Source organism: Humulus lupulus, chromosome 8 (assembly GCF_963169125.1).
Source record: "Humulus lupulus chromosome 8, drHumLupu1.1, whole genome shotgun sequence".
NCBI lineage: Eukaryota > Viridiplantae > Streptophyta > Magnoliopsida > Rosales > Cannabaceae > Humulus > Humulus lupulus.
The window spans coordinates 167123769-167144898 of NC_084800.1; the positions used below are offsets into that span (position 1 = coordinate 167123769).

Here is a 21130-nt window from a genome sequence, read left to right on the forward strand (position 1 = left end):
CCGACCTCAAGTTCGATGAATATTATAAGCGCTTGTGTGACTTACCCATCAGTCACTCATCTGTTAAGTTAGAGACTTACCCATCAATCTCTCATCTGTTTTAGGCTAGTGGCTTACCCAACGACCACTCTTCTATTTAAATTAGTGACTTGCTTGTCAGTCACTCAGTATGGTTTACTAGAACCTCATGTTATATTCACTCATCTGTTTAAGAGCTATAAGCTCTGTGTGATTATAATGATAATCATTTGATAATGTTTGTGTACAATATTGTGTTTTCTTGCTGGGCTTTGGCTCATGGGTGCTATGTGGTGCAGGTAAAGGGAAAGAAAAGCTCACCCAGCCTTGAGTGGAGAGCTTAGGTGGTGATGTGTACATATGCGGCTGCTTAACCACCACGACCAAGGAGTTCTTAGAGGAACTAGGGGGTTTACCCTATTTTTGCCGCTTAGGTCGGCGGGTTTGTAATTTTGAAACAATATTGACCATTTTGAGTTGTAAATAACTTGTAAATGTTTTGTGGGCCCATGAACAGTTTTATTTATTAAATAAAACATATCCTTTCCTTTTTATTGATTTTTCACCTTAGCCTGTTAATAACACTTAGAACACGTTTTTAACCAAAGGACTCGGGTAGCGGGTCAAATTTCCGGTTCACTGTTCACCAGGGCGTTACAGTATCGGTTCGAAAGCTAGTGTGATCCTCATCAGGGGGATGCATACTAATCTGATTATACCTAGAGTATGCATCCATGAATGAGAGGATCTCGTGTCCTGCAGTGGCATCGACCAGCTGGTCGATTTTCGGGAGCGGGAAACAGTCTTTGGGGCAGGCTTTATTGAGGTCTGTAAAATCCACACACGTACGCCACTTGCCATTCGGCTTGGGCACGAGTACGGGATTGGAGACCCACGATGGATAAAACGCCACCCTAATGAACCCATTCTCCTTCAGCTTCTCGACTTCTTCCTTCAAAGCTTTCGATCGGTCTTTGTCGAACAACCTTCTTTTCTGCTGCATAGGTGGAAAGCTTTTGTCAATGTTCAAGACATGGCTGATGATTGCAGGATCTATCCCAACCATGTCTTTATGAGACCAGGCAAAGACATCCTGGTCCCTCTTTAAGAACTCCACCAATGCTTGTTTTGTTGTTGTCTCTAAGTTTTTACTGACTTTCACAACTTTGGTCGGATTTCCCTCATCGAATTGGACTTCTTCAAGGTCCTTGATGGGGCCTGCTTCTTCTTCAAAATCCCCAAAGCGAGGATCTAAGTCTCTATCCTCACTTTGAGCAACACCCTATTTGGTGAGATTATCACCTGAGCGGGCTTGAACATCAGATGCCATTTGCAACTCCTTTCCAGCGACATCTCTCGATACACCCTTTTTTGCCTTGGTGATCGAGGCGTTGTAGCATTCTCTCGCCTCTCGTTGGTTTCCCAGCACGCATCATACTCTTGCGTCCATTGGGAATTTCATGGCGAGGTGCCATACAGAAGTGATGGCTCGAAGGTCAACCAGAATTGGTCTCCCTATCACGTCATTATACGCCGAAGGACAATCAACTACTATAAAAGTAGTGAGTAATGTCCTGTTAACAGGCGTAGTACCTGCTGTGACTGGGAGTCTAATTGACCCTACTGGGGCGAGTCCTTCTCCAGAAAAACCATAAATGGTTTGGTTACATGGCTCTAGGTCCTTGATGGACAGTTTCATCCTTTCTAGCGAGGACTTATATAGGATGTTGACCGAACTTCCTGTATCGACCAACACCCTTTTCACCATCATATTTGCAATTTGGACATCCACGACCAGCGGATCGGAGTGTGGGAATCGCACATGCTGGGTGTCGTCATCAGAGAAGGTGATCGGTTCCTCCTCTGTTCGAGCCTTTTTGGGTGCACAATCCTCAACACTCATCATCTCGATGTCCTGGTCGTGGCGTAGGATTCGAGCGTATTGTTCCCTCACTTTTCCACTATCTCCTTCAAGATGTGGGCCTCTGCAGATGGTGAGTAGGGTACCTACCACGGGAGCTGGCTGTAAAGGTGGCGAGCGCTGGCATGCAGGCGCCGACTCGTTGCCACCTTGAGCCTCTCGTTGAGAACCTCCCACGGCTCGTACATATCTTCTTAAGTGTCCCTGTCTTATCAGAAACTCAATCTCGTCCTTCAGCTGGTTACACTCATTGGTGTCATGCCCGTAGTCGTTATGATAACGACAGAACTTTGTCGAATCTCTCTTGGAGATATCCTTTCTTATAGGCGCGGGTCATCTATAGGGCACGCTCGAGCTGGTCGCTTGGAAAACCTCGGCTTGGCTTTCGACAAGGGCGGTGTAATTGGTGAATTTCGGTTCATACTGATTATTTTTAGGGCGCTTACTCTTGGAGGTCGAGGGTTCACCATTCTCCTGCTTTCCACCATTTTTACCGTTGCCTTTGTCGTTGCCATTGGACTTAAACCCATTGGCGGCTTTGGCGGGTTCTTCTTTGGACCCCTTGTCTTTTGCAGGCGATTTTCCTTCGTTGGCAATCGCGTCCTCGAGCTTGATGTACCGATCAGCTCGATCTAAAAACTCATGGGTAGTGTTAACCCCATGCTTCCTGAGGCTACTCCAGAGAGGAGAATGGCGCCTAACCCCAGTGGTTAGGGCCATCATCTTGCCTTCATCGCCCACAATCTTGGCTCCTGTTGCGACTCGCATGAAGTGCTGAACATACTCCTTCAAAGGCTCCCCTTCTTTCTAGCGTATCTCGACCAGTTGGTTTGCCTCGGTGGGGTGCACCCGACCCGCATAGAACTGTCCGTAAAACTCCTTCACGAACATTTCCCAGGATACTATACTTGTAGGAGGGAACTTAAAGAACCACTCTTGAGCGGCATCAGAAAGGGTCGCTGGGAAGATCCTGCAGCGAGCGTCTTCAGAGACTTTCTAAATGTCCATTTGTATCTCAAATTTGTTTACATGAGATATCGGGTCTCAATACCCGTCAAAGTTTGGCAGGGTCGGCATCTTGAACTTGCTGGGGGTTTCTGCCACAGCAATCCTTTGTACGAAAGGGGTGCCTCTCCTCCGATCGTACTCGATATGCGATGTCTGCCCCCGACCAGCTGCTATACAGCTTGGTTCAGGGCATCGATTTGAGCCTGAATAGCTTCAGGAATTACTGGGGCCTCTGGCACTGGGGAGATGTATTCATCGTGCCTTTCTCGGCGGTCGTTGAGTACATCCCTCAGGTCATCGTCTCTTCACCGTTGCTCACTAGCTCTGAGCTAGCTAAAGACGTTGTTTTGTCTGGGCTGCCCCCCAGCATTATGTCCTGCTTGTCGGTCTTCTCTAAGTGGGGGGCTTCTGCCTCCACCTCTCTCCTCGTTTCTCCGACTAGCATTTCCTTTGCCCGAGTCGGCCTCATTGTAGCCGTGGCCATCTCTGAACCTTGACTGGCTATGGTGGGACCGACTGTTTCCTCTATTGCCTCCTTGGGCTGGAACTCCCCGAGCGTTAGGGGGAGGCCTGCGCTGGTCGATGGGTCCCCATGCATTGTCATGCCGTGGAGGGCCCCTGACCGCAGAGCCTATCTCTGAGTTCCTTCTATTGGCAGAAGAACACTGCCCCTTGCTCGGTGGGTGCGACTCTTCACCCCCTAGGCGTCTAGGGCTGCGGGGTTGTTGCCCGGACCTATTCTGCCTTGGGCGTGGGGGATTGCCTCGACCAGCCTGGGACGGAGGCTGTGTCTCAGGGTCCCTAGGTGGGATATCATCCTGAGGCATCGGTGGCTACTCCGGCCTTTGAGGGCTTGTTGGCTGGAGCGGAGGGCTAGGATTGGGACCTCTTTGAGGTGGCCCACTTGGGGGTTGATCAGGCTGTGAGGCAGGTGCAACCTAATTCCTAGCCAACTAGAGGGCTACTTCAAGGGCTGCCATGGCGTCCCTCTGACGACGGTCCATCTCCACCTATCTCTCGCTCAGCTCTTGGCGCTGGCGCTCTATCTCCCTGTGCTGTGACGCCATTATCTCGGCGGCACTCTCTTGATTGGCCCTCAGAGCGGCCAATTCATCTTGCAACACCCCCAGTGTTGTCTTTAGGGCCTCAGAGTCCACTTCCTCCTCATCAAACTCCAAATGAGGCTCATCTTCAGCCATATTTGGGGGAGGAGGCTGGGATGGTGCGGCAGCAGCCTGTCTAGTTTTCTTGGTATTCTTTGCCATTAGATTTTCTAGGATTCAAGTCTCTCAATGAAAGCACCAGAATGTTGACCCTGATTTGGGTCAACGACACGGAGTCTAGGAAACGACAGGAAAATGATATAGAGCTTGAAAATAATTTAATGGAAAGATAAAGAACACAGAGATTTATAGTGGTTCGACCCCAGTGATTGGTAATGACCTACATCCACTTGATACTATTATTAATATTGAGCTCCCAAGGTGTGATCAAAGAACTAGGGTTCCTGAGTTTCACGGACCATAGAAGAAGAAAACAATACAACGATGGATAATAGTAATATAATTCTCCAAGAAAAAAGATCGATCCATCCCCTTCCTTGAGCTATCTCTAATATATTTATAGGCTCAGGAAGGGTTACATGAATTAGGAAATAATATATATCCTTAATGATCGGATCTGCAGGTCATAATGAAGAGATATTCTCGGATATCATCACAACTGTACAGATCTTTACATAAATAAACGAAATATACGACCAAGCTGGTCGTATATAGAACTTGATCTCTTCGTGTAGAAATAATGTTGGTCGATGGGCGAGCCGTATCTCTGCTACATGTCTGCCACATGTCAAAAATCCTTGCCACATCATCAGCAGTTGATTTATGGATAAACATACACAGAGAAGAAAAACTATCATTATTTTCACACAAAAGAAAAACCTTCCTCTCTAGCCTATAATCAAGAGTCTCATGTGTTGAGAATACTTTTGATTCACAAATATTGATTCTTGTTCTCTATGTGCCCACCCATATCTTGAGGTGTAGAGAATGTCTTGGAAGATCTAGGTGTGAGTACTCTAGCAAGGATAGGAAGATCGAAATATATATGAAAAGATTCAAGGATTCTTGATAGGCTACAAGAGGCAAATCATTTTATATTATTTTTACATATACATATTATATTGATTAACATATTGCATATTAAAGGATCCTCATATAAACTTGTTTATATGAAATTTTTTTGTTGTATACAATACTACCATTACCATAATTTGCATTGTGCATAAGGAACAGTTTCTAACACCCGAAGGGGCCCAAGAAGTAGGGTCTAGCCATGGTTAGCCCTCGTGCGGTGCTCATAAGGCATTGCCCTGGGTATTTTGTGTGCATCCAATGCTTGTCAGATTTCAGAGTGAAGAGTGCTTTAACAATTATTTCTTATAGTCATGTCATCTTGTTGGCTTCTTCTTCAATATCGGTAGGTAGACTTGACCGTGAAGTCTACCAGTACTTGCTTGTTGATTTATACCCTTGAATTATAAGTGATGTTGACAAAAGATCTATCTTTGGTCTGGGCGGAGAATGATCGGCTTACTGTCAAGATTCAGGGACTTGAGAAGCAGCTTGCTGAGGCCACACACAAGATAGGAGCAGTCGTAGAGAAGACTTCCTCTTCGTCTAAGAGTAAGAAAAGGGTGGAATCTAAAGTTCCTATATGGTGTGTGGAAACATAATCCTAGCTACGAATTCTCCTCATTTAGTGACCATGCTATTGCTAACGCTGCCGAATGGAGTGCCCGCAGTGGAAAATCATGAAGTTTTTTCTTGCCATGTATTTTGGTGCCATGTGTGGGCAACTTCTTTCTTTTCACTTTGATTTGGTTGTAATGCTACTTGACTTATTTTGCCTAAGAGGTTTTTCCAGCACTGTTCTTTTCTTCATGAGGAAATTTTACCAATTCCTGCTATGTCTTATACTTATTTTGTGATGGAACATTTTCATGTTCTTTTGTGCACGTGGGCTTCTTATTAGCACCTCTTTATTTTGAAAGGGTTCCTTTTGGGACCTCTTTACTTCGTGTGATTCGTGTCTGTTGGTGCACCTTGACAACTTGTAAGGATATGTTGACCCTTCGGGTTTTCACTATCCTTTTATATATTTTTGCACGCACATGTTATTTTGTGCGAGAAGCCTTCTTCTCATCATTATGCATAGTACTATTTTTGTAAGTGTCTTCTTTGAGACCCTTTTTGCAAGCTTATTATTTGAGACCCTTTTCACAAGCGTCTTCTTTGAGACCCTTTTTAGGCTAGGTGACTTTGGTCGACCTAGGATTATTATGAGGACTCTTTTTGGTCCTTGAGGTGATCTCCCCATGGGTTGGGGCTCTTATAGGGAGATGGTACTTGTGAAGCCTTGTAAGCGCCTATTTTTAAGGCCCTTTTATTGATTGCGAGGGAGTTTTTTTTTTTTTTTGCAAAAACCTCCTTTATGACCCTTTTTCCTTTGGTAAGGCAATTTGGTCAATCTAGAATTAGTGATCTCTTTGGGCTCCCCTTTTGTCTTCTACGACGTGGTCCCTTTGTAGGGTGGGTGTGTTTGTGAGGAAGTCACTTTTGAGGGACCTTTTTACTTTCTTAGACTCTATAAGGGTAGCTAGTCGTTATATATTCAAATGTTGTCTTATAAGGTTCACTGCTCATACATATATATTATAAGTTTTTTTATATATATATCACACGAGGCCAGGCACGTGCTTTTCACTTGGTCAGGCGCCTATTGAGGCTCGCTAGGCTAGGCACCTATTTTGCACATGGCTAGGTGCCTGTTGAGGCTCGCAAGGCTAGGCACCTATCTTGCACATGGTTAGGTGCCTGTTGAGGCTCGCGAGGCTAGGCACCTATTTCACACATGGCTAGGTGCCTGGTAATGTTGGGTATAATACCTTCCAAGTGGTTGATGGGATCTATCTTGCCAAGCATTTTTTTTTTCGTTCTCTCTGATACGCTTTGACAATTCCAACTAACAATGGCAGTATGTGCGTCATATACGTGTTCTTGGAGATGAGAGATGAAATATATAAGATTGGTGCTTGACATTAGTAATAGTAGACAACGTTCAAGGGTAAGCGCAATGTCATTCTCATATTACATCCTAGAGTCAGCTTGGTGACTTCTTTTGATCCTATCAAGATAAATTATATCTATGGGAGACCAACTATGATGAAACTTTTGATTCCTTACGAGGTATAACTCAAATAAAGAGAAACTACTACTATTTCTTTGTGGGGGCCAATTGAGATGACTTCTTTGGTTCCTAAGCGACACAAATAAAGGGAGTCTTATCAAAGTTTATCCTTGATGAATCCCACTAGCTTCTTCTTGGAGCCTTCTTGTAGATCTCTTCCGATCTTCCACTTGATCAACAACTTCTCTATCAAAATGATCTCTTCTACACGGAGTCTTCAAACATATTGGTAAAAGGGTGATTGGAAGAAGGTTTGCTTTTCCCAGCATGCAAGTTCTTATGGCTCTGTTCCACACGTATATACTTTTGTGCTCTTTCAAAGAAGAAGTTTAAGTTTGTAACCTCCCTTTTGAGCATGTTATCCCATAACTTGCTTCCTGGAAAAATTCTGGTTGTGATAGCCATCTTGAGTTCCACTTTGGTTGAACTTCCCAGCTTAGTTTCTTCCATATTGAATCTATGGATATAGCTCTTCAGGATTTCACTCTCGCCTTATTTTATGTTAGCGAGGCTGGTACTTGGCATAACATAATCACGAACTGTGTGGTGCTGCTGAAGAAATTCCCCAGAGAACTGCTGTCATGACCTAATTGTTCCTGGCCTTAACCTCTTGAGCCACTTGTATGCAACTCCTTTGAGTGAAACGACGAAGCAATGGCACCTTGCCCCGGTGTTGACCCCCCTTAACTTCATCAAGTCATTGAAGGTGTCTAAGTGATACTTTGGGTCTGTAGTGCCCTCGTACGGAGTCATGCGAGGCTCTTTGAAGTTGGTGGGTAGTTTCTCAACCTGGATATCCCCTGTGTAGGGTGACTCATGGTCGAACTCATTATCATCTTTGTGCCCCTGGTACAGTGACTATCTTGCTTCGAAGGCTTTGCATTTTGGTGTCTAGTTCCCTTTTCTTTTTGTTGAAGGAGTCTCGTGGGTTCTTAGGGTGAACCCTTGCTTTGGTTGTGTCCCTTGGGGGAGTTATAGGGGGTGTAGTTTTTACCTCAAACCCTCTCTGGTTAAGTTTCTCCCTTAATTCGGGTGAAGCTCTTTTGGAGGTGGTCTTGGGTTCGCCCCTCCCGTAGGTGGGGTTCGCACCAGGTTTCGCCATTGGTGTGGAATCTTCCTTGTGTCTTGGGCGAGGGGTATGATTAGTGGAGAGTTGCGTTTTGCCACTATCCATAGGTATGGTGGGTCTCCTCGTATATGCTCTTTATCTCTATGCTTGGGAAGGGGCATGCTTGACTTCCCTTCCCTTGCAGTAGGTCGTCCAACACCTCCTGCATGTTCTCTACCGTAGCTTTCAGCCTTTGATTCTTTATGTGAAACTAGCGTATCTCATCCTTGTAAAAGAGATTTTTGGAGCTGAAGCTCATGGGGTTCACCTGCGTACTGTTGCCAAGCTTGCGTGAAGTGGGGCCTAGATCCTGGTGGTCGGAGCGCAGTGCAATCGGTGGTTGAGGAGGAGGGTGCATACCCAGGCCACCCACAGGGACAATAGATCATTCATGATGACCTCCGCTAGGTTGGACTGCTGGGGATGATGCCTCTTTCTCCTCTCTAGTAGCTGGATGTTCCTCTGGTATACCTCAATCCTCAAGTGGTAGAATGTCTCTTCTGGACCCCCTTAGTTGGTCTCCGTCAAGGTGGGTCTCAACATCTTGAGATTCTTGTAGGCGTCTTGAATGCCTTGGCATTTCTTCTTGTCGGAATTGATGGAAGAACATAATTGATACTAGTCCTTCCCATAGACGGCGCTAAACTGTTGACGCTAAGAACTCGTCAACCAAGTTAGAACGGAAAACTTCTCAGCTTAAGAGTAAATGAAGAGCTATGAAGAAACTTAGAAGAATTTAGAATAGCTATCTAAACTTAGAATCAAGCTGTAGAGTGAAAATGGAGAGAATATTAGTATTACTTATGAACCTTCATTGAAGGGTTAAGTCAAGCTGTCCCTTGTGTTTGCGAACAGGGTTTTGTGGTGACCTTGAAATGGTCCCGAGCCTTATACTTTGAGCTCAGTTCCCTTATTCTTGTTCGTGTAGCATGAGCTTTTAATGAGCAGATAGGACCCCGAAATCCAAGTCATCTCGAAAACCATGAAATTGTTTATCTGATCACTGTCTCGAAAACAAGTAGGGTTGAGAACATAAATTTATGTTATAGTTTCTGCTCGGGTGATTACTGTCTCAAATGTGAACTTTTTCCCCAACTCGATTATAAACTACGGTTTAGTTCAGAGATGAACTCCATAATGGCTCGAATGACTTTTGTTGAGTGATGACCGACTCGGGTATGAGTACTGGATACCGCTCGGATAACTTGTGTAGAGGGGTGATCAACTCGAATGACTTATATGAGTTGGCTCGAAGGGAACATATAGGTCAGCTCGAAGATAAATTTCGTCTATGGCTCGAACGTCTCCGACCTCGGAATTTTCACTAATGATTTCGAGCTATTATTTCCATAAGATCCCTTTGTTTTTGAAGATCCGTTCACTTCTAATAGTTTTAAAGGCTTATAAATGAACTGATAGACCCTTTTTTCCATGAGAACGCGAATTTTTTCTCGAATGTTATGAAGCTTATGAGTTAATGTCCTTGATAGCTTGTATACGTCATCTTGGAATTTCCTGTGATATAGGGTGAACAGGATTCTTGTACATAGGCATGAGAACAAGATTCTATTAGGCACGAGAACAGAGCTCTCTTAGGCACGAGAACACAATTCTCAAAGGCACGAGAACAGAGCACTCTTAACAGCTTGGAAGAATTTTAAACATATATTTATATTCATGTTCGCCTAGTATAGGCTACAATAGGTGAACAGGTTCTCTTTCCGTGTGGAAACATAGAAACAAAAAGGTTATTTACATGCATTTGACATGTTATTCCAGTCCTTCTTTGGTTGCTCTTGCCCCTAATAAAGACATAGAAGCAAGTAAAATTCCACACACTAGCCTTTCAAGGTTTCTGAGCCCTCCTAACTTTCTGTTCGCCTAGTATAGACCATTATGGGAGAACATGTTTCCTTTTTCGGATAGCTAGGGTTGCCTACTCCTTGTTTGCCTTTGGAGTGTATGCATGAGTGCACATCTTTTTTTTGACGATTTTTAGTTTATAATCATAGGCAAATAGGCTGCATACTCATACGTTCTGTTCTCATGTGTTGTATACAAGTGAATGACCAAGAGATCTTTTCTAGGTTTACAAGAATTGTTGTGATATCCATAGATTCCATAAATGCATAAATGAAAATAGGGTTACAAGCAATGGTTTTATCACTGTTCACAACTTGAACAAGCCGCCACCATAAGTGGATCTATCCTTGAACTGCCGTGATTTCTCCACCTTGTAACTTAGAATCGCTGGATTTTTAATTTTAGCATTGTTCCCCAATTCAGACACAATTAAGTGAAATTATTTTTCACATAGATCTACGACTTGTTTTGACAAATGTGGTGTTTGCTTACAACTTGCAATTGCTCCGTAGATGGCCTAGATAAAAATGAACAGGTGTACTAATCTGGCCCTTCACGAAGTTGGGAGTCTTCTGGAGATGACTTCATCAAGGTCTTTATTCATAGACTTTGTTAGATTGAACCCCTTCATCTTGAAGCTACTCTCTCAATGAAAGCACCAAACTGTTGAGAACATAAGGGCATGGATTCAAGAATAGAGATATAATCAAATAAATAACACCATATTTTATAATGGTTCATCCACTTAGTCACTTTTATTAATATTTAAGCTTGAAGAACCATGGTTTCTGGCGAACCTGCGTCACCAGTTATTATATAGTCCTTCACTTTTACATTACATAAGGACTTGTTCCAACCATCATGGGGTTTTGGAATTATCAATTGCCTCCTCCCATTTCTATCCCATCTCCTGTTATTTATAGTGAGGTGTTTAGGGTTACAATCAGATCATGGGCTAAGGTTATTTGACTTGGCACGCAAATAATACATTACAACATAAATGCAGTTATATTTTGATAAAGGACAACTCTGTACTCCTTTGCTAACTCTATTAGCGCGGATGTTGTGTGTTGAATTAACAAGATCCTCCTGTTATCGTGTAATGGTTTTCCTTGTGCGAACAGAGGTGAAATAACTTGCCTTGTGCAAACATAGGTTGAAGAATGCGGCTACACAACCAAATTCCCTTTTGTTAGCGCTTGGTAGTCTGCTTTATACTATGTGAGAACAAGAAGTACTTTGTGCTTTGTGAGAACAAGAACTACTTTGTACTTCGTGAGAACAAGAAGGCAAAGTGCTCTGCTCATCATCCCTATATAATTTCTATTTTTTAAATGTCATAAATGCCCAAAAAATGGGTATAACAATGTCCAAAGATTTAGACCTTTCAAGCACTGAGAAGATTGACATCGTTAAAGGTGTCTGCACACAGTTCATCATCGAGTATGGCCAATACGATTTCAAGCATTATAATCCTCAATTAGGCGACAACCACATTTCTTACCCACTGTACACCTAGAAGAGCTTCAGAGGAGATGAGATGCATTGGGCCTTATTTATCAACCTAATGGAAAGCAAGTGAAGCAGTCCCTAGCAATGCTTCAACTCAATCAACTAGTGAAGCTGGATCAACTCCTCAGATTGTTGCACTTGAATCATCAGCTCGGGGGGGGGGGGTTGTGCAAAGGGTGGATTGGTTAAATACATAGTGAAATTAGTTGTGCACAAAAGAAGTGCAATGACTATAATGATTTCACTAAAGCCAACATGAGTAGGTTGATTTTTGTTGTAGGCATTTAAAAATTATCTTTTTGCGTCCAAAGTGTTTCTTTGGAGTATATGAGAGTATCCAAAAAATTTTGAGGCATTTGGAGGTGTTTTGAGTCGATGTATGGGGTCAAAAGTCAGTGGTGGAGGCATTTCATCCCTTGTTGAGAGGTGATGCATCGCCTATCTCTAGAAAGCCCAAATAGGCGATGCATTGCCTGTATGAAGGCGACACATCACTTGGACCGTCCGTATGAACCTCTACAGTTATGTGTTTTTGTTGTAAAACTCATTTCAAAATGCTCTAATCTCATTGATTAACACTAATGATGGTGCTGGAAATAGTGCCCTTAAAGCAATTGTAGTTGACAAATATTTTAAATGAAATAAATAGTTGAATTGAATTATTTTCTATATATAGACAATGTCCGATATTATATGATAATATTAAGTGAATATCAGAAAATTTCAAAGTTTATCTATGTGCTCTTAATCTCATATTGGTATGGGAGGATCGAGATTAAGATGATAAACTTAAATAGTTCATAGTAAAATAAAGTTATAGAATCTTTAGATTAATTATTGCTAGTATGGTCCACTAGTATTTGAATACATGTGACCTAGATCTGGGTTACTAGTGTAGTAGGACACTTTAGTTGAGGTACTTTGCATGCTGAGAGTATGTAGAACTAGACCAGATGTGATTTGTTAATACTTGTTTAAACACCATTTCATAGTATTAATCAAACACATCAAATGATGATCATATACATGATGATCTTAATCCTGAGGTTACTATGAACTCCTATATATTTCATTTGATCCTTTGATTCATGCGTTAAGGTTTGTCAGAATGATCATGCTAAGAACAATTGTTTTGGGGACTCAATGATGTTAATGGCTGGGGACATAGTTTAATAGGTATGGAATCTATACCTTCGTATAGATTGAATAATGGTTCCCTATTGGGTTGACTTTTGGAACTGAAAAGGTTATGAGCGCTCACGTCACAAACTTGTTGTGACACAACCTTCACTAGTAAAGTCAATGGTACTCTAGGAACAAGATATAGCTAAAATGTTAAAACGGTAATTTTATTCCTTTTTAATTATGAATCATTAATAGAGGATTAATGTGGTATGTATTGATTATATCAATGTATACTTTATTCTTAATAAAGTACTCAGTAAATATATGTCTATAATTATCAAGATTTCAAGCTCATATATGATTATTTAATCAAAGAGCTTTGATTAATAATGTAATATTTATTGGAGTTTGATATTATAGGTCCATAGGTCCCCAGGGTTGCTCTATCAACACCATATCTAGGTAAGAGTTGATACAAAGGTATAACTGTAATTTGGGAATTTGAGAAGAATTTTATTCTTCGGGTCAAGTATGCAATTATATGATAATTGAGGTTGAATAATTAATTTAGAATTAATTATTAATTTCGGCAATATATTTATTAATTTAAATATTTCAAATTTCATATATATAAATAAATTAATTTTTGAAATTAATTATTTTATTTGAGTGAGAGAAATGAAAATCCCCAGAAACTTCGAGATCCACATGTCAGAAATGATAGACCCACTACTCTCCTTTGGAAAGCGGTTTAGTGTGAAACCACTCAATGAAGCGTAACCCCTAAGCTACATGGTATTAAACCTAAAGAACCTCCAGTTTCTTTACCCTGAATGGGTATTCTTTAAACTAATTTGCCATTAGGGTTACCCCAGATGAACCCAAAAATTTTCCCAAGGAAAACTGTCCAGGTCAAGCACGCTTAACTTTGGAGTTCTCAAGTGATGGACTACCGAAAAGAAGATGCATCTTGTTGGCATAGGTAGTACCCATCAATCCATTTAAGACCACTTCAACTGTGTTGTCCCATACCTACACAATCTTAGAATCATCACACTTGACCTTCCCCAGGCGATGTGGGATTGCACAGCTTTTACCCGGTCTTCCCCTGTAGATCACGAGATTCTGACTGTCACACCTTCTCAGAGGAATCACTATTAAAGATTTCTTTATAAAGTGATCGCAATCAGAAATGAAGATAACCTCGAATTCTGATTAATCATGAAAAAGGACAACTTCAAATTCTGATCGTCATCGGAAAAGAAGATAACCTCGAATCCTAATTATTGAAAGAGGATAACTTCGAATTTTGCACTATAAAACCAGCCCGAACCCGAGGAGAAAATAATCCAAGACTTATAACTTGGTTACTTGGGTGGCATACAGGTGTTGGATATAACCATACCACGTGCTTGGAAAAAAAATCTATACATCTTTTAAATAAAAAAGTTGTCTCAAACTTTTGGAAAAATGTTAAAGTATAGATATAACTGAGCATAAAAGGAAAAATATTACAATTTTTTTGTGCAACAAAATTTTGAGTAATATTCTAACCTATCATGCTTCTATGAATAAAGGAGTATGAGTTTCGAGCAGTTATAAGCTGTAACTCCCATTTTCTTTTTACAAATTATAACAATTATGAAAGATAAGAGAAGATATTTTTTTATTCATTTTTTAGTGCATTACAATGCTAACCGAATGTTAGAGCTATTAAGTAAAGTGGAAGAATAACTAATGAATATGCAACTATAACATTCATGGGCATTTCATTAGTATAATACCCATAGAATGATGCTAAATACAAGCAAACAATCACTAAAGTTATGAAAAATAAAGAGAAATTCATGTTTTGATGATGAATTTTATCTAGAAGGTTAAGAGATGAAGAAGTTGTGCAAATAAATGGTTGAAGGAACAAGTATTTATAGGGCAAAAACTAGCCGTTTATGACCGTTGGTGAATAGTGTTCATGACCGTTGGGGGTGTAGTTGTATTCTATTATGGGATTTTAACAATTCTAAGTTGTTGAAGTAACCAACAGGTGGGAATAATTAATTTATGGGTGTTAGAGAAACTTTTTCAGAAAAGTTTGTGAGTCAAAAATGCTGGACTAAGTAATATAAGAAGATTGGGAAATTTTCATTTTTTTTACTATTCACCGGGTACTATTCATAGTGGGTCCCACAGTGGGGTCCGCAAGGGTCCCACAGTAGGGTCCACATGGGTCCCACAGCGGGGTCCACCCCATGGGTTCCACATGTTGATACAGTAGTGACACATTGATGACTTAAGCAAATTACTATGCTTGATATTTTGAATATGTTATTATTCCACTATGCTTATTATTTTTAATATTTTATTAGAATAGTATCCCAAGTTTTTCCTATAAATAGCCCTTCCAAAACTCATCTTGAAATCACAAAAACCTCATTTTCCTTTCTCTTACTATACCCAAAAATCTTCTTAACATCCTTCTAAAGTTCTAAACCTCGGAGATCTAGGCGAAGTTCTGTCCATAACGCTAGCCTACGAAAACCTTTTAGGTAAGCTCTTCCCGAGCCTTTATTTTCAGTTATTTAGTTATTATATATGTATAGATTATTTTACTATGCCGTTATAATGCCAAAAGTTATATATAGATTATTTTACTATGCCGTTATAATGCAAAAATTTATATATAGATTAATTTACTATGCCGTTATAATGCCAAAATTTATATATAGATTATTTTACTATGAGGTTATAATGCCAAAAGTTATATGTAGATTATTTTACTATGCCGTTATAATACCAAAAATTTATATATAGATTATTTTACTATAATGCCAAATTTATATATGGATTATGTTACCATGCCATTATAATGCCAAAATTTATATAGATTACTTTACTATGCCATTAAAATGCAAAAATTTATATATGGATTATTTTACCATGTCGTCATATTTTACAAATGCCAAAATTGAAATATAAACTATTTTTTTATGTATCTTTATAATACTAAACTTATATAGGCTATGGTCACACTTTGGACTATTTGGACTTTTATTATATGACCTTATTCCCTATTATTATGGACTGATACTATGACCTGGACATTTCCGTATGACCATGACCACGACTTTTAGACCGGGATCTTTCCATGGACAATTATAGTATGACCATATGCCTGGACATAAAATAAACAATAAAATAAGAAGAAGAGAAAAATAGAATAACAACAATTATAAACTAAAATTACATCATGTAGATTTTATGTAAGTTAATAGTTTGTGTTTTTACCAGGAAGCTAACAATTTCGGTTGTTTTATCAAGACGCAAGGTAAGTAGAATCCTCATCTACAATACAAGTATTTTATGTGTCTTATGTGCATTTATATGCTTTATATGTTAATCTGTCATATTGTTCTTATGCATAAGTTATTTTCAAGAATGTTATATTATGCATAAGCACGCTTAATGTTCACAGAAAAGTTATTGAAAACGTTAAAGTAGAGGTGCTGCTTGGGAGACCTAAGTCCCAAAAATGTAAGGAGGGAGATGTACGTCCCTATATGATGAATGTTTATGCGGGAAATTCCCTATTATCATGTTTATGTTCAGGTGGGAATGTGATTCCCTATGTAATGCCGGCAGCAGCATCCTCTAGGGCCCAAAAGAAAGGAAAGTGAAAGAAAGAAAGAGAATACATAGCATGTTGCACGTTTATTTTAATGCATATGAGGTAGTTATTCTGCTTACTGAGCCTTAGCTCATCAGTTAATGTTTTGTATTGTAGGTAAGAGGCCCCAAATATAAATCGTTGATGAGTATACGTGGAGCCAACATGACTGTACATATGGGGCTGACCTGAAGGGAGTGGAGTTCTGCTATGCTATTTCATAAATAAACAAGAAACTTGGTTTTATTATATTTCATTAAAAGTATTTTGTGAACTTTATCATTTACTTAAAGCTTTAAAAGTATTTCATGAACTTTGTAATTTACATAAAGCTTTTCAATTTATCAGTTGGATACATTTTCATTTCTACGTTAAGGTGTAGTAACGCCACGAAAATGATTTATAAAAGTATTAAGATTTGTATGTAAGATAAAGTTTTTATTTAGTTGTGAGTATTATGTGGTTTGAGGTTATAAACATTATTTATGTATTGTTTAATAAAGTTTTTTTGTAAATTCAGAATTTCAGTATTGTCATATTTAGGTTAAAATTTGTTTTTACACTATATATGTATGTTAAGAAAGGAGGTCGTTACATAAGCTCATCATACTTATATGTTTAAATAATTATGCACAGTGATTGTGACAATAAACGAAACAAGTAGACGTACTTGAAAGTTTAAATAACACGATCAAGCTTTGAAAAATTCAAGTTAGTATAAAAGTGAAATTTGGAAATAAAAATCGAGCTAGAACAATAACTTGGATTGTCAAAGATGATTCCAAATAAACTTAATAAACTAACATGAAAAATCCAAGTTATAAAATCCTAGTCCTAACCAGGAATAAGGCTTGAATACTAACAGGTAGCTATTAAACAAATATTTAAGTTTGGCTAAACCAGGTTCATACCAAGTGATACACAAACTCAGAAGCATTTTCATAAAAGAGGATAACCTTGTACTTTGATGAAGGATAACTTCAAATTCTACTAGTTTGGAAGATAACCTCAGAACCTTATTGTTGTTAGGAAATAGGACAACTTTTAAACCACGATCGATCACCATTAAAGGAAAACCTCCAATTCTGGTCGCCTAGTTTGAGGAAAAATCTTTAGTGACCTGCTCACATAGCATAGCTTGTTCGACTATGTTTATATATGTGAAACTAACAAAATGATTTTGTTAGTCTATGGTGACGAAAAATGAATCATGTTATCAAGTGATCAAGGATCGAGACTCGTCAATCTCTTGAGGGGCATATGGGGTGTAAGAACACACAAGATAAGATAAAAAATTTACAAATTTTCCAAAAAAGTGTTATGTTCATTCTACCCAAAAAGGCAAAAATGTGCATGCTCATGCCTGTTCGTTCTACCTACAAAGGAGAAATTGTGTCTACTCGCCTGAGCCTAAAGGTGAGACAAACACAATAAACACAAGCCATGAAAAGAGAGAAAGCGGATATAAAAACACACAAGTTGTTCATACCATTCACATCCAGGGTTTATAAAACTAAAAACTGCTTATCAAAATTGCAGAATAATGTCCCTTAAATAGTCTTCCAAGACTCCAAAGTGAAAAGGCTGTTTTGTCCTTCAAAAAGTGGCTAAAAATCTGAAAAACTGTGTCGATAGCACTGTAGAGCTATAGTCAGAACCAAAAATCCCCTAAAAAGTGTTTCACTAGCGTTGTGGCACCCTTGATGCAGCACTGTAGCGCTTATATTCTGGCCTTGATAGCGTTGTAGCGCTGGCTTTGTAGCGCTGGGGTGCTACTTCCAGATTTGATAGGCTCCTTCATATCCTTCCTAGCGCTATGGCGCCCCTTTGATAGCGATGTAGCACTATTGACAACATCAAAACTCGTACATATCGACCCCGAAAAGCATGATTTTCTCCAAATTAACTATATTTTCTTCCACTTTCACTTCATTCCACCCTTTTCATCAACTTATCATGGAAAACCTGAAACATGAACAAACGACATAATTCTGCAATAAAATAACCCTAAACTGATGAAACCAACCTAAAAACTAGACCATAAACGAGCCTAAAACTCGTTTATCACCCCGATATGATTCAAACAACATTTGTTTAGGGTGATTGGCCCCATGTGACAATGTAGTCATTTATTTGAATGGTAGGTATGAATGAGTAGGGATTATTACTACTTTGGCACGCATATTATGTTTGGTAATGTATTATTAACTGCTTATGAGCATGTTTAAGTTTTCTTGCTGAGCCTTGGCTCACGGGTGCTATGTGGTTCAGGTAAGGGGAAAGGAAAGCTAGACCAGCCATGAGTTGGAGAGCTTAGGTGGTGACGTGTACATATGCGGCCGCTTGACCACCACGGCCAAGGTTTCTCGGAGGAACTAGGGTTAAACCCTATTTTTGCCTCTTAGGTCGGCGGATTGTAACTTTTGATTTGTAATGACCATTTTGGAACTGTAAACAACTTTGTAAACGTGATCTCATGTACAATTTAAAGTTTTAATGAAATATCCATTCCTTTTGACTGAGATTTTTAACCCTGGACCATTAATAACATTTAGTTTCATGTTTATGGAAAAATGACTCGTTTGGCAAGTTAAGCACTATTTAAAATACACAGTGTAACGGTCTTGGCTAACCAGGGTAGTTCAAAACTGATATGGAAGTAGTTCCAGATATGGATAAGCCACTAATCCTATACTATGACAACAGTGGAGCAATAGCTAACTCCAAGGAACCAAGAAGCCACAAGAGAGGAAAGCATATAGAAAGGAAATACCATCTTGATAGAGGGATTGTTCACAGAGGTGAGGTGACTATTATGAAGACAATGTCGGAACAGAACCTAGATGACCCGTTTACCAAGACACTTCCTGCAAAGTCGTTCATGGGTCACGTGTGCAACATGGGATTAAGGGAGATGCCTCACTTGCTTTGAGGGCAGGGAGATTGTTAGGATTAATGCCCTAAGAGCATGTAAATACATTTTATTGAATTAAATAAAAATAACAATTTTATTATATTTGAATGTTATAATTACTGTTTAAATTAACTATATGATAATATCAAGAAAATTCCTTATTCATTCATGAGAATACGATCTTGCATTAGTACGAGAGAATTAAGATCATATATAATGAATAAAATAGTCAGTAACATATTAAAGTATGGAATCATCAATGAATAGTTACTAGTTCTGTTTATTAAGCATACGAGATGCAAATGATCTAGATTCGATTTACTGATGTGGATAGACATCTTAGTAAAGGTTTTGTATACAATAGAGATTATACATGAATAAAATAGTGAATAAACGAGAGAATTAAGATCATATATAATGAATAAAATAGTCAGTAACATATTAAAGTATGGAATCATCAATGAATAGTTACTAGTTCTGTTTATTAAGCATACGAGATGCAAATGATCTAGATTCGATTTACTGATGTGGATAGACATCTTAGTAAAGGTTTTGTATACAATAGAGATTATATATGACAGGACCGATAAGAATTAATTATATTTATAAACTTGTCATTTGACATAAAGATTTGATTCTTATTATAATAGATGATCATTTGTAGATCATTCTAAATCCTGTGTATTCATGAACTCCTGTTTGTGTTTATTGGATCATTTGATTCACTCGTTAAGGTTTCTTAGTATAATGAGGCTAATGACTTTTGTTTTGGAGATTCAATATCATGAATGGCTGGGAACATGAATTACAATAATGGAACCCATACTTTCCTAACAGATCTAATATTGGTTCCCTTAAGGGTTAATTCTGGAACTGAATAGTTATTGAGCTCAAATCTATAATTTGATTATATATTAATTATTTGCTAGTGAATTAATGGTACTTAAGGATCAAGAGGTAATTAAAGGGTAAAATGATAATTTTGACCAGCTCTAATTAATGAACCAATAAACTGGAGACAAAACTACATTTATTGATTATATCAATGGACTATAAGAGAAAACTCTGTAAATATAATTCTATAAATACTTAGAGTGTGATTCCATATTTATAGTGGAGTAATCATGGAATTAATAAATAAGATTATTGGATTAAAGAGTTTAATTAATAATTTGGTTTATTGAAGCTTCATATTAAAGGTTCATGGTCCCCAAATCACTTCTATCCTACACTGCCAAGGGTAAGGATGTCAAAAGAAAGATTTGTATAGAGAATGACTTAATTGCAAAGGGATTAATTTTCCAGGGCAAGGAAATAATTATGTGATAGTTATGGGTAATTGATTAATTATGAATTAATTAATTATTTAACTATATAGTTTTTATTTTGAAAAACTATAGGTTAAATTTAATATTAATCTTGTTTTGATTAATATATAGAGGGAATAATAAATATCTTATTTAGAATATGATATTTATTTATTTATTTAAAAATGATATTTTAAGAACAAAATTAATTTTGAATTAACTAATATTTATTTTGGGATAAATATATTATCTTAAATATCAATTAAATAAACAAATGAGAAAATTAAGGATAACCCCAACGCTATGGTCAACACACTCACTGTACAGTGAGTGTGGCGACACACACAGGTAATTCATGTCCCTGAGATTTGAATTTTGAATTTCTAATAATTTGTTTATTAACTGTTTATATTTAATTATTCTTTTTTAAATATGATTT

General features: G+C 38.6%; 1 long non-coding RNA gene across 1 annotated transcript; it reads left to right on the forward strand.

Annotated features, from left to right (window-relative positions):
* The first annotated feature begins 15096 nt into the window (after positions 1-15096).
* LOC133794619 (uncharacterized) lies at positions 15097-16726 on the forward strand. The gene is made up of 3 exons (XR_009875278.1): positions 15097-15352; positions 16095-16131; positions 16588-16726. It is a non-coding gene; the product is annotated as an uncharacterized LOC133794619 (long non-coding RNA).
* The last annotated feature ends 4404 nt before the right edge of the window (positions 16727-21130 follow it).